Below are 17,400 nucleotides of genomic sequence, written 5' to 3'. Positions count from 1 at the left end.
TATTAAGGTGCGGACCGCAAAATGACTATTTTATTTAAGGACAAACTTGCAATATTAAACCTATGTTTAATGTACCGAAATATTTTTTGTTCAAATAAAGCCAATAATGCCATTTTTTGTGGTGCCTTTTATTTAGAAAAGTGAAGTGAAGTGAATTATATTTATATAGCTCTTTTCTCTAGTGACTCAAAGCGCTTTACATAGTGAAACCCAATATCTAAGTTACATATAAACCAGTGTGGGTGGCACTGGGAGCAGGTGGGTAAAGTGTCTTGCCCAAGGACACAACGGCAGTAACTAGGATGGCACAAGCGGGAATAGAACCTGCAACCCTCAAGTTACTGGCACGGCCACTCTACCAACCGAGCTATACTTTAACCTTGCCATCCAACAGTTTGAATATGTTTTTGGAAAAAATGATACCTACCGAAAAGTAACCACAATACTTTTGGCACCAGTACCAAAATATCGGTATCGGGACAACACTAGAGGTAACACAATCCAGTGAAAAGATTCGAGTGCGCTTTTGCTGACGTCACACCAAACTTGGCAACAGGTGCCGCCTTTTAAAGGCACAAAGTTGTCACATCGAGTTGGTGACGAACACCAAGATGGTGGCAGGCATTGAATAAGAAAACATCATTTAACGTCCAAAAATGTAAAAATAAAGAAGAAACACAAACCAAGAACCAGGAACAAACAAACTGGAAGCAGGGAACAGGAACCAGCAAACAGGAATGCCACAACGACAGCGACGAGGACAAGAAGTAGCACGATGGGTAGTAGCTGCAACGATATCGAAAATGACACGTAGTGGTGACATCGACACGACAATACTCCAACACCGAGTGGAGACAAAGCAGGTTTAAAGGGGAACGTTATCACAATTTCAAAAGGGTTAAAAACAATAAAAATCAGTTCCCAGTTTTTTTTCAAAATTTTACCGGTCCCGGAATATCCCTAAATAAAGCTTTAAAGTGCCTTATTTTCGCTATCTTCGAAACCACTGTCCATTTCCCTATGACGTCATACAGGGCTGCCAATACAAACAACATGGCGGTTACCACAGCAAGATATAGCGACATTAGCTCGGATTCAGACTTGGATTTCAGCGGCTTAAGCGATTCAACAGATTACGCATGTATTGAAACAGATGGTCGGAGTATGGAGGCAGGTAGCGAAAACGAAATTGAAGACGAAATTGAAGCTATTGACGCTATTCGGCCATAGCGTGGGTGTACCTAATGAAGTGGCCCATAGCATGGCTGCCTTATTAGCATCGCCGGTAAAATGTGCAAAACAAACGATCAGGACTTTCGCATCTTGTGACACTGGAACAACTTAAATCCGTCGATTGGTAAGTGTTTGTTTCGCATTAAATGTGGGTATCTAGTTTCAAATGTACATACAGCTGGCGTAAATAGCATGGTAGCATCGATTAGCGTAGCATGTTAGCATCGATTAGCTGGCAGTCATGCCGTGACTAAATATGTCTGATTAGCACATAAGTCAACAACATCAACAAAACTCACCTTTGTGATTTCGTTGACTTAATCGTTGCAAATGCATCTGCAGGTTATCCACACATCTCTGTGCCATGTCTGTCTTAGCAACGCCGGTAAAATGTGCAGACACTCTGGCAAATTCAATGGGGGTCTGGCGGAAGATTTCTTGCCAGTGGTGCAACTTGAATCCCTCCCTGTTAGTGTTGTTACACCCTCCGACAACACACCGACGAGGCATGATGTCTCCAGGGTTCCAAAAAATAGTCGAAAAAACGGAAAATAACAGAGCTGAGACCCGGTGTTTGTAATGTGAAAATGAATATGGCGGGTGTGTTACCTCGGTGACGTCACGTTCCGACGTCATCGCTAGAAGACCGATAAACAGAAGCCAAAATTCACCCATAGAGTTCGGAAATCGGTTAAAAAAAATACATGGTCTTTTTTCTGCAACATCAAGGTATATATTGACGCTTGCATAGGTTTGGTGATAATGTTCCCCCTTTAAATAGTAACTGGCTGATTGACACCAGGTGCGGCCAGGTGCCAATCAGCCAGAGCTGAGGGGACACAAACAGGAAACAGAACCAAAACAAGAGTGCTGACAGGAAATACATCCAACAGAGGAAAAACAAAAACACAATCAAACTCTGAGTTCTAAAAAAAAAAATAACCCAATTATTACATTTATTAAAGAGTGATTCCCTTACTAATTTAGTCACTTTTTTGGCAAAGTAATGAGTAATATAATGATCAAATATAATTATAGAATATATTAAAATACATAACACCTTTATTATGTAATATTATATCATAATATATAGAAAAAAATATGTTACATAAATATGTATTATAAAATTACTTTTGAATGTACATTTTCCAACAGTATTGATATTCAATACCAAGTTCAACATGCAAAACAATACTTGCTTTTTTTCCAGTATTTTCAGTACAGAATACTGCACAATTCTTTTTTCGTGAGCTCGGAGTCAGTGGCGAAGAAGAACGACTTGCCTCTTAAATTACCTAGTCAGTATTTCCCGTTCATAAAACACCAAATGATCATGGAAGTGTGGCGGTGTGTCATAACTGTAGGTTTAACTTTGCATCATAACACACATTATCCACTTAGCCAGAGAATAAGGAGGTAGCAGGAATGATCTGTGATGCATTTTTGCAATTTTGTCACTATATTTAGCGAGTAGAGGTACATGAGAGTGTTGGAGAGGTGTATCTTGGGTCATGCATTTATTCGATCATCAAACAAGCGCGCGGATGAGAATAGAGATCCGCCACCACAAGCCCAGAGAGTGTGCAAAAAAAACCCTTCAGAAGTGTAAAACCCAACCTTCCTCGCTTCTATATTTTGCAACACTTTGAACACCACTGCTTGATTCCTTTCACCAGGAAGTGAAAGAAACAATGTAGAAATGAAATCAAATAAAATGGGAAAACGGAGCAAAAAGGCTTAACATAACGAGAAAAGGCTGATAAGTTGATACTAATAAATAGAAACACAAACATTTGTCCGATAATCTGACGCTACCCCCATTTTGAAAGATCATTGATGGAAATAGTGTTTGTTTTATTTGAGTTTTGAGGGGAAAATGGGATTTTAAGTGTGCTTTAAAGTCCGAAAAATACGGTACATTGGATTTGCTATAGACATGCTACTGATTAGCATTAGCGATTTTACATGGCGATTTCAACACCTCCAAATTGAATGAAAACTACAACTGGGATGCACGTATCAAACAGCCGGTGAGTGATAATGTCAATAATTCCAAACAAAAGTATATTCAGCTTAACGGCAAAGGCCTGTGCCCGACTTCTACTACACACTACCTTCTTGGAATTGCAAGTCTACGATATAATACTTGCAAATGATACTCAGAAGGGTAAGAAAACAATACGTAACAACTGGACAGCACAGTTATTATAATCTGTAATTGTTTAAATATATTTTTTTTCTTTATACTTACATAACAAATCAAGATTTATTTTATTTAGAACCGTAGTTTCAAATGTCAAAAGGTAGATGTACAAACCCCGTTTCCATATGAGTTGGGAAATTGTGTTAGATGTAAATATAAACGGAATACAATGATTTGCAAATCCTTTTCAACCCATATTCAATTGAATGCACTACAAAGACAAGATATTTGATGTTCAAACTCAAACTTTATTTTTTTTTCCAAATAATAATTGACTTAGCTGTAACGTGTGCCAAAGTAGTTGGGAAAGGGCATGTTCACCACTGTGTTACATCACCTTTTCTTTTAAAAACACCCAATAAACGTTTTGGGAACTGAGGAAACTAATTGTTGAAGCTTTGAAAGTGGAATTCTTTCTCATTCTTGTTTTATGTAGGGCTTCAGTCGTTCAACAGTCCGGGGTCTCCGCTGTCGTATTTTACGCTACATAATGCGCCACACATTTTCAAGGAGAGACATGTCTGGACTGCAGGCGGACCAGGAAAGTACCCGCACTCTTTTACTACGAAATCACGCTGTTGTAACACGTGGCTTGGTATTGTCTTGCTGAAATAAGAAGGGGCGTCCATGATAACGTTGCTTGGATGACAACATATGTTGCTCCAAAACCTGTATGGACCTTTCAGCATTAATGGTGCCTTCACAGATGTGTAAGTTACCCATGCCTTGGACACTAATACACCCCCATACCATCACAGATGCTGGCTTTTGAACTTTGCGCTTATAACAATCCGGATGGTTATTTTCCTCTTTGTTCCGGAGGACACCACGTCCACAGTTTCCACATGTAATTTGAAAAGTGGACTCGTCAGACCACAGAACACTTTACCACTTTGCATCAGTCCATCTTAGATGAGCTCGGGCCCCGCGAAGCCAGCGGCGTTCCGTGGGATTTTGCTTGGCATATGAGTTTTAACTTGCACTTACAGATGTAGCGACCAACTGTGGTTACTGACAGTGGTTTTATGAAGTGTTCCTGAGCCCATGTGGTGATATCCTTTACACACTGATGTCGGTTTTTGATGCAGTACCGCCTGAGGGATCAAAAGTCCGTAATATCATCGCCTACGTGCAGTGATTTCTCCAGATTCTCTGAACCTTTTGATGGAATTACGGACCGTAGATGGTAAAATCCCTAAATTCCTTGCAATAGCTCGTTGAGAAATGTTCTAAAACTGTTCGACAATTTGCTTACAAAGTGGTGACCCTCGCCCCATCCTTGTTTGTGAATGACTTAGCATTTCATGGAAGCTGCTTTTATACCCAATCATGGCACCCACCTGTTCCCAATTAGCCTGCACACCTGTGGGATGTTCCAAATAAGTGTTTGATGAGCATTCCTCAACTTTATCAGTATTTATTGCCACCTTTCCCAACTTCTTTGTCACGTGTTGTTGGCATCAAATTGTAAAGTGAATGATTATTTGCAACAAAAATGTTTTTTTCATCAGTTTGAACATCAAATATGTTGTCTTTGTAGCATATTCAACTGAAAATGTGTTGAAAATGATTTGCAAATCTTTGTATTCCGTTGATATTTACATCTAACACTATTTCCCGGCTCATATGGAAACGGGGTTTGTAAAAAAACACGGCTGTTCTTGGCCATAACAAGAGTGCTTACAGTTTGATAAAGAAGGTGAGAAACAAACAAGTACTTCTGCATGTAAAAAAAAAAGTTTATTTATATTGATACATATTGTTACAGTTTTCACATCATTCACTTTGGAATAAAAAAACGGAGGCCCCACTGTACTGCAGCTCCCTTGATTGGTTGTTTTGTACATTTCCAGCAGCCCGAAAACATTTCAGATGAGCTTGACTCGGTGACCAGGCGGCGCAAACAAACGTTCGCTGTCTTCAAGCGGCACAAAACTCTGGGGGCGGATGAAAGAGCGACTCGTGTTTGTGCACGTGTGCGTTCACGTTCCTCCCAATTAGCGCCGACGCTAAATTCAGGAGGCGCTAGAGTACAGCAGTGCATGTGTTCATCTGGATTGTTGGAGATGTTGGTTTGTACGCGGGAGGTTTCGCACCACGCCGGTTTGCTTTGTGTCGACGAGTAAGTCGTCGAGGCACAACAACACCTCATGTCTCTTTTTAGGCTTTAATGAGAAGCGTCGGGATGGTGGGCCGGCTGTCGTGGGTCCGCGTCGTCACCTCGCCCAATGACGAGGCGCAGGGGGCTGCCTCCGTGGGGCTCGTAAAGCCGCGAGGCGCTCGTTTGCCGCCGCTGACAACGAAATAATAACGAGGAATCTCAGAGGAGTCGAGAGGGGGTTTGTGGAGTAGAACGCCGAGTCATCGGAGACCTGGCGGGCTCGCGTGTGTTTTAGCACGTAAGATTTAGCTAATCGCTCTTCCATCTGGCGGACGTTTGTCTTTCGTGGACCTTTCACAACCGCCTGGGAATAAACACTTGCTGTCAATATGCAAATGTTTTCTTGATCTTGCCAGTACAAGCTGGATTTGTAACGCAACCAATCTGCTCGGCTTCTTCCTACTCCTTTTCGGACATGATGTTGTACAATGGAACCACACACTGTGTGTGTGCATTCTATTACAATAATTAAACAAATATATATATATATATATATATATATATATATATATATATATATATATATATACACGCCGGATTGTAGTCAGCTAGAGGCGTGTCTTAATGTAATTAAACAATGGATGTCCGCTAACTTTTTGCAACACAACGCCAAAAAAACGGAAATGCTGATTATCGGTCCTGCTAGACACCGAACTCTATTTAATAATACAACTCTAACATTTGACAACCAAATAATTAAACAAGGCGACACGGTAAAGAATCTGGGTATTATCTTCGACCCAACTCTCTCCTTTGAGTCACACATTAAAAGAGTTACTAAAACGTCCTTCTTTCATCTCCGTAATATCGCTAAAATTCGCTCCATTCTGTCCACTAAAGACGCTGAGATCATTATCCATGCGTTTGTTACGTCTCGCCTCGATTACTGTAACGTATTATTTTCGGGTCTCCCCATGTCTAGCATTAAAAGATTACAGTTGGTACAAAATGCGGCTGCTAGACTTTTGACAAGAACAAGAAAGTTTGATCACATTACGCCTGTACTGGCTCACCTGCACTGGCTTCCTGTGCACTTAAGATGTGACTTTAAGGTTTTACTACTTACGTATAAAATACTACACGGTCTAGCTCCATCCTATCTTGCCGATTGTATTGTACCATATGTCCCGGCAAGAAATCTGCGTTCAAAGGACTCCGGCTTATTAGTGATTCCCAAAGCCCAAAAAAAGTCTGCGGGCTATAGAGCGTTTTCCGTTCGGGCTCCAGTACTCTGGAATGCCACCCCGGTAACAGTTCGAGATGCTACCTCAGTAGAAGCATTTAAGTCTCACCTTAAAACTCATCTGTATACTCTAGCCTTTAAATAGACTCCCTTTTTAGACCAGTTGATCTGCCGTTTCTTTTCTTTTTCTTCTATGTCCCACTCTCCCTTGTGGAGGGGGTCCGGTCCGATCCGGTGGCCATGTACTGCTTGCCTGTGTATCGGCTGGGGACATCTCTGCGCTGCTGATCCGCCTCCGCTTGTGATGGTTTCCTGCTGGCTCCGTTGTGAACGGGACTCTCGCTGCTGTGTTGGATCCGCTTTGGACTGGACTCTCGCGACTGTGTTGGATCCATTGTGGATTGAACTCTCACAATATCATGTTAGACCCGCTCGACATCCATTGCTTTCATCCCCTCTAAGGTTCTCATAGTCATCATTGTCACCGACGTCCCACTGGGTGTGAGATTTCCTTGCCCTTATGTGGGCCTACCGAGGATGTCGTGGTGGTTTGTGCAGCCCTTTGAGACACTAGTGATTTAGGGCTATATTAGTAAACATTGATTGATTGATTGATATATATATATATATATATATATATATATATGTAGGTGTGGGAAAAATTACAAGACTACTTCATCTCTACAGAACTGTTTCATGAGGGGTTCCCTCAATCATCAGGAGATTTTAATGGAAGCATTCACATACAATGGTTTATATAGGGCACAGAGTGGGTGGGTACAGGCAGGCGTAGGGGCGTGGTGATTGGCTCATGTGTTACCTAGGAGGTGTTTCCGTCTGTGGCGGCATGTTTAAATGATTTCACTGCGCTTGTTGAGGGATGATAGGTCTGGATGATATAGTAAACAGTTTCTCTTTTAAGCATAGGTTGCATCTTTTATTACCACTGTTGTAAGGTGTGCTGGATGCAAGAATTTGCCATGTTATTGAATATTCGACATTATTGTCTTTGAGGTTTCAAATGTCTCCTCTCTGAGCTGCTACCTTACCGTGGTAGAGGAGTTTGCGTGTCCCAATGATCCTAGGAGCTATGTTGTCTGGGGGTTTTCATGCCCCCTGGTAGGGTCTCCCAAGACAAACAGGTCCTAGGTGAGTGATCAGACAAAGAGCAGCTCAAAGACTTCTATGGAATTACAACGAAATGAACCCAGATTTCCCTCGCCCGGACGTGGGTCACCGGGGCCCCGCTCTGGAGCCAGGCCCGGAGTTGGGGCACGATGGCGAGCGCCTGGTGGTCGGGCCTGTTCCCATGGGGCCCGGCCGGGCACAGCCCGAAGAGGCAACGTGGGTCATCCCTCCAATGGGCTCACCACTCATAGGAGGGGCCATAGAGGTCGGGTGCATTGTGAGCTGGGCGGCAGCCGAAGGCAGGGCACTTGGCGGTCCGATCCTCGGCTACAGAAGCTAGCTCTTGGGACGTGGAACGTCACCTCACTGGGGGGGAAGGAGCCTGAGCTAGTGCGCGAGGTAGAGAAGTTCCGGCTGGATATAGTCGGACTCACCTCGACGCACAGCAAGGGCTCTGGAACCAGTTCTCTCGAGAGGGACTGGACCCTCTTCCACTCTGGCGTTGCCGGCAGTGAGAGGCGACGGGCTGGGGTGGCAATTCTGGTTGCCCCCCGGCTCAAAGCCTGTACGTTTGAGTTCAACCCAGTGGACGAGAGGGTAGCTTCCCTTCGCCTTCGGGTGGGGGGACGGGTCCTGACTGTTGTTTGTGCTTACGCACCAAACAGCAGTTCAGAATACCCACCCTTTTTGGGTACACTCGAGGGAGTACTGGAAAGTGCTCCTCCGGGTGATTCCCTTGTCCTACTGGGAGACTTCAACGCTCATGTTGGCAACGACAGTGAAACCTGGAGAGGCGTGATTGGGAAGAATGGTCGCCCGGATCTAAACCCGAGTGGTGTTTTGTTATTGGACTTTTGTGCTCGTCACAGTTTGTCGATAACAAACACCATGTTCAAACATAAGGGTGTCCATATGTGCACTTGGCACCAGGACACCCTAGGCCGCAGTTCCATGATCGACTTTGTAGTTGTGTCATCGGATTTGCGGCCTTATGTTTTGGACACTCGGGTGAAGAGAGGGGCGGAGCTTTCTACCGATCACCACCTGGTGGTGAGTTGGCTGCGATGGTGGGGGAGGATGCCGGACAGACCTGGCAGGCCCAAGCGCATTGTGAGGGTCTGCTGGGAACGTCTGGCAGAGTCTCCTGTCAGAGAGAGTTTCAATTCACACCTCCGGGAGAACTTTGAACATGTCACGAGGGAGGTGCGGGACATTGAGTCCGAGTGGACCATGTTCCGAACCTCTATTGTCGAGGCGGCTGATTGGAGCTGTGGCCGCAAAGTTGTTGGTGCCTGTCGTGGCGGTAATCCCAGAACCCGTTGGTGGACACCAGCAGTGAGGGATGCCGTCAAGCTGAAGAAGGAGTCCTATCGGGTTCTTTTGGCTCATAGGACTCCGGAGGCAGTGGACGGGTACCGACGGGCCAAGCGGTGTGCAGCTTTAGCGGTCGCGGAGGCAAAAACTCGGACATGGGAAGAGTTCGGGGAAGCCATGGAAAACGACTTCCGGACGGCTTCGAAGCGATTCTGGACCACCATACGGCGCCTCAGGAAGGGGAAGCAGTGCACTATCAACACCGTGTATGGTGCGGATGGTGTTCTGCTGACTTCGACTGCGGATGTTGTGGATCGGTGGAGGGAATACTTCGAAGACCTCCTCAATCCCACCAACACGTCTTTCTTTGAGGAAGCGGTGCCTGGGGAATCTGTAGTGGACTCTCCTATTTCTGGAGCTGAGGTCGCTGAGGTAGTTAAAAAGCTCCTCGGCGGCAAGGCCCCGGGGGTGGATGAGATCCGCCCGGAGTTCCTTAAGGCTCTGGATGCTGTGGGGCTGTCTTGGTTGACAAGACTCTGCAGCATCGCGTGGACATCGGGGGCGGTACCTCTGGATTGGCAGACCGGGGTGGTGGTCCCTCTCTTTAAGAAGGGGGACCGGAGGGTGTGTTCCAACTATCGTGGGATCACACTCCTCAGCCTTCCCGGTAAGGTTTATTCAGGTGTACTGGAGAGGAGGCTTCGCCGGATAGTCGAACCTCGGATTCAGGAGGAACAGTGTGGTTTTCGTCCTGGTCGTGGAACTGTGGACCAGCTCTATACTCTCGGCAGGGTTCTTGAGGGTGCATGGGAGTTTGCCCAACCAGTCTACATGTGCTTTGTGGACTTGGAGAAGGCATTCGACCGTGTCCCTCGGGAAGTCCTGTGGGGAGTGCTCAGAGAGTATGGGGTATCGGAATGTCTTATTGTGGCAGTCCGCTCCCTGTACGATCAGTGTCAGAGCTTGGTCCGCATTGCTGGCAGTAAGTCGGACACGTTTCCAGTGAAGGTTGGACTCCGCCAAGGCTGTCCTTTGTCACCGATTCTGTTCATAACTTTTATGGACAGAATTTCTAGGCGCAGTCAAGGCGTTGAGGGGTTCCGGTTTGGTGGCCACGGGATTAGGTCTCTGCTTTTTGCAGATGATGTAGTCCTGATGGCTTCATCTGGCCGGGATCTTCAGCTCTCACTGGATCGGTTCGCAGCCGAGTGTGAAGCGACCGGAATGAGAATCAGCACCTCCAAGTCCGAGTCCATGGTTCTCGCCCGGAAAAGGGTGGAGTGCCATCTCCGGGTTGGGGAGGAGACCCTTCCCCAAGTGGAGGAGTTCAAGTACCTAGGAGTCTTGTTCACGAGTGGGGGAAGAGTGGATCGTGAGATCGACAGGCGGATCGGTGCGGCATCTTCAGTAATGCAGACGTTGTATCGATCCGTTGTGGTGAAGAAGGAGCTGAGCCGGAAGGCAAAGCTCTCAATTTACCGGTCGATCTACGTTCCCATCCTCACCTATGGTCATGAGCTTTGGGTCATGACCGAAAGGATAAGATCACGGGTACAAGCGGCCGAAATGAGTTTCCTCCGCCGGGTGGCGGGGCTCTCCCTTAGAGATAGGGTGAGAAGCTCTGCCATCCGGGAGGAGCTCAACGTAAAGCCGCTGCTCCTCCACATCGAGAGGAGCCAGATGAGGTGGTTCGGGCATCTGGTCAGGATGCCACCCGAACGCCTCCCTAGGGATGTGTTTAGGGCACGTCCAGCTGGTAGGAGGCCACGGGGAAGACCCAGGACACGTTGGGAAGACTATGTCTCCCGGCTGGCCTGGGAACGCCTCGGGATCCCCCGGGAAGAGCTAGACGAAGTGGCTGGAGATGGGGAAGTCTGGGCTTCCCTGCTTAGCCTGCTGTCCCCGCGACCCGACCTCGGATAAGCGGAAGATGATGGATGGATGGAAGGTTTCAAATGTGTTTGCTGAGTTCTGTAGAATTCCGCAAAGTCTGGTTTCTAAAGGAGGCGTTGTGATTATTCCATCTTGTTTTGAACGCTCCTTCGGTTAATCCTATGTACGTGTCGGATGTGTTAATGTCCTTGCGTGTTACTTTTGCTTGGTAAACGACTGATGTCTGTAAGCACCCTCCGTTGAGAGGGCAATCAGGTTTCTTGCGACAGTTACATTCCTTATTGGTTTCAGAGTCGTTTAGTCTGGGGGTGGGCAGTCCTTTTGCAATTGCTTTGTTGTGGTTTGAAATGATTTGTTGTATGTTATTCATACAGCTGTAGCTCAATTTAATGTTGTTCTTGTTGAATTTTTTTCTTAGGGTGTTGCCTTTGGGGAAGTGTTTGTCGATCAGAGTGAGGAACTTGCGGCCGATGTTGGTTGAGACGTTTTTGCTGAATGGCGGATTGTACCAGATGATGTTGTTTCGTTTTCTGCTCTTTTTTTGGTTGGTTTCCTGGAGTGGGTTCATAGGTGAGGGTGAAGTTGTATCCGCTTTCATCAAGTGCTTTCTGGTACGGGGGGGTTGCTTGGTCGAATTCGGCTTTGCTAGATGACAGCATCGATAGCCTTTTATTAATTCCGGTAGGTATTCTTTTCGTGGTGGTGGGTGGGTGGTTACTGTCATGGTGCACGTATTGGAGTGTTGTGTTGGGTTTCGTGAATGGTTGGTAGCTGTTATTTCTCCCTACACACACACACACATATATATATATATATATATATATATATATATATATATATATATATATATATATATATATATATATATATATATATATATATATATATATATATATATATATATATATACATACAAACCCCGTTTCCATATGAGTTGGTAAATTGCGTTAGATGTAAATATAAACGGAACACAATAATTTGCAAATCCTTTTCAACCCATATTCAGTTGAATGCAATACAAAGACAATATATTTGATGTAACATGTTTATTGTTCTTCGGTCAATGGTCAACAAAGCAAACAAACAGTTTTACATTCATAGATTAAAAAAAAAACATGTTGCAGACCGAAAGTGTTAAACACTTATTGCGCCTAACCCTATAAACAATGTCAAGTACAAAATAAACTTCCGAAATTTATAAAATGTCCATTGCACAACATATTAAAAATACACAATATAAACAACAAGAACGTAGTTCAATTTTATACACGGTACAGGCATAAGAAATATCCCTGTGTACACATTAAACCTTTGCACTAATTATATATACAATTTATACAAACTATTGTACTACCATTATTATTTATATCCCATGTTTAGTTTTTAATTGACATTAATCATAGTATTAACTACAATGTTGATTCAAGAGTGATATATTTTTTCAAGACATTGGTCTTAAAGTGTTTTTTAAATGTTCAAACTCATAAACTTTACTTTTTTTTTGCAAATAATAATTAACTTAGAATTTCATGGCTGCAACACGTGCCAAAGTAGTTGGGAAAGGGCATGTTCACCACTGTGTTACATCACCTTTTCTTTTAACAACACTCAATAAAGGTTTGGGAACTGAGGAAACTAATTGTTGAAGCTTTGAAAGTGGAATTCTTTCCCATTCTTGTTTTATGTAGAGTTCCAGTCCTTCAACAGTCCGGGGTCTCTGCTGTCGTATTTTACGCTTCATAATGCGCCACAAGTTTTCGATGGGAGACAGGTCTGGACTGCAGGCGGGCCAGGAAAATACCCGCACTCTTTTACTACGAAGCCACGCAATTGTAACACGTGGCTTGGCATTGTTTTGCTGAAATAATGAGGGGCGTCCATGATAACGTTACTTGGATGACAACATATGTTGCTCCAAAACCTGTATGGACCATTCAGCATTAATGGTGCCTTCACAGATGTGTAAGTTACCCATGCCTTGGGCACTAATACACCCCCATACCATCACAGATGCTGGCTTTTCAACTTTGCGCCTATAACAATCCGGATGGTTATTTTTCTCTTTGTTCCGGAAGTCACCACGTCCACAGTTTCCAAATATAATTTGAAACGTGGACTCGTCAGACCACAGAACACTTTTCCACTTTGCATCAGTCCATCTTAGATGGAAACCCTCCTCCACATTTCAAATTATATTTGGAAACAGAGTACATGGTGTCCTCCAGAACAAAGAGGAAAATAACCATTCGGATTGTTATAGGCGCAAAGTTCAAAAGCCAGCATCTGTGATGGTATGGGGGTGTATTAGTGCCCAAGGCATGGGGAACTTACACATCTGTGAAGGCACCATTAATGCTGAAAGGTCCATACAGGTTTTGGAGCAACATATGTTGTCATCCAAGCAACGTTATCATGGACACCCCTGCTTATTTCAGCAAGACAAGTGTTACAACAGCGTGGCTTCATAGTAAAACAGTGCGGGTACTTTCCTGCCCCGCCTGCAGTCCAGACCTCTCTCCCATCGAAAATGTGTGGCGCATTATGAAGCGTAAAATACGACAGCGGAGACCCCGGACTGTTGAACGACTGAAGCTCTACATAAAACAAAAATGGGAAAGAATTCCACTTTCAAAGCTTCAACAATTAGTTTCCTCAGTTCCCAAACGTTTATTGAGTGTTGTTAAAAGAAAAGGTGATGTAACACAGTGGTGAACATGCCCTTTCCCAACTACTTTGGCACGTTTTGCAGCCATGAAATTCTAAGTTAATTCTTATTTGCAAAAAATAAATAAATAAAGTTTATGAGTTTGAACATCAAATATCTTGTCTTTTGTAGTGGATTCAATTGAATATGGGTTGAAAAGGATTTGCAAATCATTGTATTCCGTTTATATTTACATCTAACACAATTTACCAACTCATATGGAAAGGGGGTTTGTATATGTATATATATATATATATGTATATATATATATATATATATATATATATATATATATATATATATATATATACATATATATATATATATATATATATATATATATATATACATGTATATATCTATATAGAGAGAGGGAGAGAGAGAGACAGAGAGAGAGAGCATACAAGAGGAAACAGTGAGAAGTGGAAGAATAGCAAAATTCGGGATGGAGTTTGCATGTTCTCCCCGCGACTGCGTGAGTTCCCTCCGGGTACTCCGGCTTCCTCCCACTTCCAAAGACATGCACCTGGGGATAGGTTGATTGGCAACACTAAATTGGCCCTAGTGTGTGAATGTGAGTGTGAATGTTGTCTGTCTATCTGTGTTGGCCCTGCGATGAGGTGGCAACTTGTCCAGGGTGTACCCCGCCTTCCGCCCGAATGCAGCTGAGATAGGCTCCAGCACCCCCCGCAACCCCAACAAGGGACAAGCGGTAGAAAATGAATGGATGGATGGAATTCTACAGGTTGTTAAAGAACTTTGTGTTTAAAGAGTCATCTTTATCGATAGTTTTGAAGACCAAACACCTCCGTAGTGTTCTTCATGCGGACTTTATCAACCGGTGGAATTGACGGGTTTTTTTGCCATTGCTCCACTCCACACTGTTTCTTCCCCCCAACACACAGCTGGCTGGCTTGTTGCCAATTATTAGCATAGTCCAAACAGACCACGGAGTGCAAACTAATGCAAGTAAAATTACTGAATTTTCCTACAATTTTTGTTTTATCTTTAACAATGGGTGTTTTATCTGATACATGTCTTATTTTTGTACTTTAGGGCATAGAAATGTTTATAGTATGCTTGACGGTAGGGATTGTGTTCCTTGGATTAAAGGCCTCACATTGTCTCCTCCAAACATATTGCTGGATATTGTGGCCAACCAGTTCAAATTTTATTTAATCCGACAGAACTTTCCTCCAGAAGGTCTTATATTTCTCCATGTAATGTCAGATTCCAGGAACACAATTCCTAACGTCAAGCATAGTGGTGGTAGTATTATGCTCTGGGCTATTTTGCTGCCAATGGAACTGGTGTTTTACAGAGAGTAAATAGGACAAGGACATATGAGGATTAATGCCAAATTCTTCAGGACAACCTAAAATAATCAGCCCGAAGGTTGGGTCTTGGGCGCAGTTGGGTGTTCTAACAGGACAATGACCCCAAACACATGTCAAAAGTGGTAAAGGAATGGCTTCCTAAAGTCCTGACTTAAACATGTGCACAATGCTGAAGAAATAAGTCTATGTCAGAAAACCAACACATTCAGCTGAAATGCAGCAATTTTGTCAAGAGGAGTGGTCAAAAACTCAAACATAAGCTTGCCTGAAGCTTGCAGTGAAACTTACCAAAGGACATGTAACCAAATATTAACATTGCTGTATGTATACTTTTGACCCAGCAGATTTGGTCACATTTTCAGTAGACCCATAATACATTCATAAAAGAACCAGACTGCATGAATGCTTTTTGTGACAAACAAGTACATGCTCCAATCGCTATCACAACAAAAATGAGAGTTGTAGAAATTACTGGAAACTCAAGACCGCCATGACATTATGTCATACTTGCCAACCCTCCCGATTTTTCCGGGAGACTCCCGAATTTCAGTGCCCCGCCTGAAAATTTCCGAAAATCTCCCGGGGAAACCTTTCTACTGAATTTCTCCCAGACAACAATATTGAGGGTGTGCAATGATGGCACTGCTTTTAATGTCTTCTACAACCTCTCGTCGCGTCCGCTTTTTCGCCATACTAACAGCGTGCTGGCCCTCACACATGTTGAATGCAGCTTCTACAGACACACGCAAGTGACTGCAAGACATACTTGATCAACAGCCATACAGGTCACACTGAGGGTAGCTGCATAAACAACTTTATCACTGTTCCAAATATGCGCCACACTGTGAACCCACAGCAAACAAGAATGACAAATACATCTCGGGAGAACATCCGCACCGTAACACAACATGAACACAACAGGACAAATGCCCAGCTACCCTTGCAGCACTAACTCTTCCTGGACGCTACAATATACACCCCCGCTACCACCAAACCCCGCCCCCCACACCTCAAACCCCCCCAACCATCTCCCCAATTCGGAGGTCTCAAGGTTGGCAAGTATGCATTATGTTCATCACAAGTCTATGCAAACCATACATACATACATTATATATATATATATATATATATATATATATATATATATATATATATATATATATATATATATATACATATATATATACAGTATATATATATACATATATATACATATATACATATATATATACAGTATATATATATACACATATATATACATATATATATACATAAACATATATATACATACATGTATATACATGCATATATACATATTTATATATAACATATATACACATATATATACAGACATATATATAAATATGTATATATATACTGTATATATACATACATACATATATATACATATGTATACATATACTGTATGTATATATACATATACTGTATATATATACATATACATATACTGTATATAGACATATATACATATACACATACATATAAATAATATATATATATATATATATATATATATATATATATATATATACTGTATATACATATACACATACATATAAATACATATATATATATATACTGTATATATACATATATATATATACTGTATATATACATATATATATACTGTATACATACATACATATACATATATATATATATATATATATATATATACTGTATATATACATATATATACACATATAAATACATATATACATACATACATATATATACATACGTATATATACATATGTATATACATATACATATACATATACATATATATATATATATACATATACATATACTGTATATACACATATATACATGCATATATACATATACATATATATATATATATATACATATACATATATATATATATACATATATATATATATACATATACATATACTGTATATACATATATATACATGCATATATACATATACATATATATATATACATATACATATATATATATATATATATATATATATACATATACATATACTGTATATATACATATATATACATATATATATATATATATATATATATATTTATGTATATATACATATATATATATGTATATATATATATATATATATATATATACACACACATACATATATATATCCATACATATATATATATATATACATACATATATACACATATATATGCATGTATATACATACATATATACACATATATATG

At 42.0% G+C, this 17,400-nt stretch overlaps 1 protein-coding gene and 1 long non-coding RNA gene across 5 annotated transcripts in view; one reads left to right on the top strand and one right to left on the bottom strand.

Annotated features, from left to right (window-relative positions):
* The window catches only part of LOC133561185 (uncharacterized), a 180,678-nt gene that overhangs the window by 22,006 nt on the left and 141,272 nt on the right, over window positions 1-17,400 (bottom strand). The window lies entirely within an intron of this gene.
* Window positions 1-17,400, top strand: part of cerk (ceramide kinase) — a 154,409-nt gene that overhangs the window by 111,498 nt on the left and 25,511 nt on the right. The window lies entirely within an intron of this gene.

The sequence above is a fragment of the Nerophis ophidion genome, linkage group LG10, assembly GCF_033978795.1.
Source record: "Nerophis ophidion isolate RoL-2023_Sa linkage group LG10, RoL_Noph_v1.0, whole genome shotgun sequence".
In the NCBI taxonomy this organism is placed as follows: Eukaryota; Metazoa; Chordata; class Actinopteri; order Syngnathiformes; family Syngnathidae; genus Nerophis; species Nerophis ophidion.
Note: the sequence above shows the minus strand (reverse complement) of the source record. Positions and strands in the feature narration are given on the sequence as shown.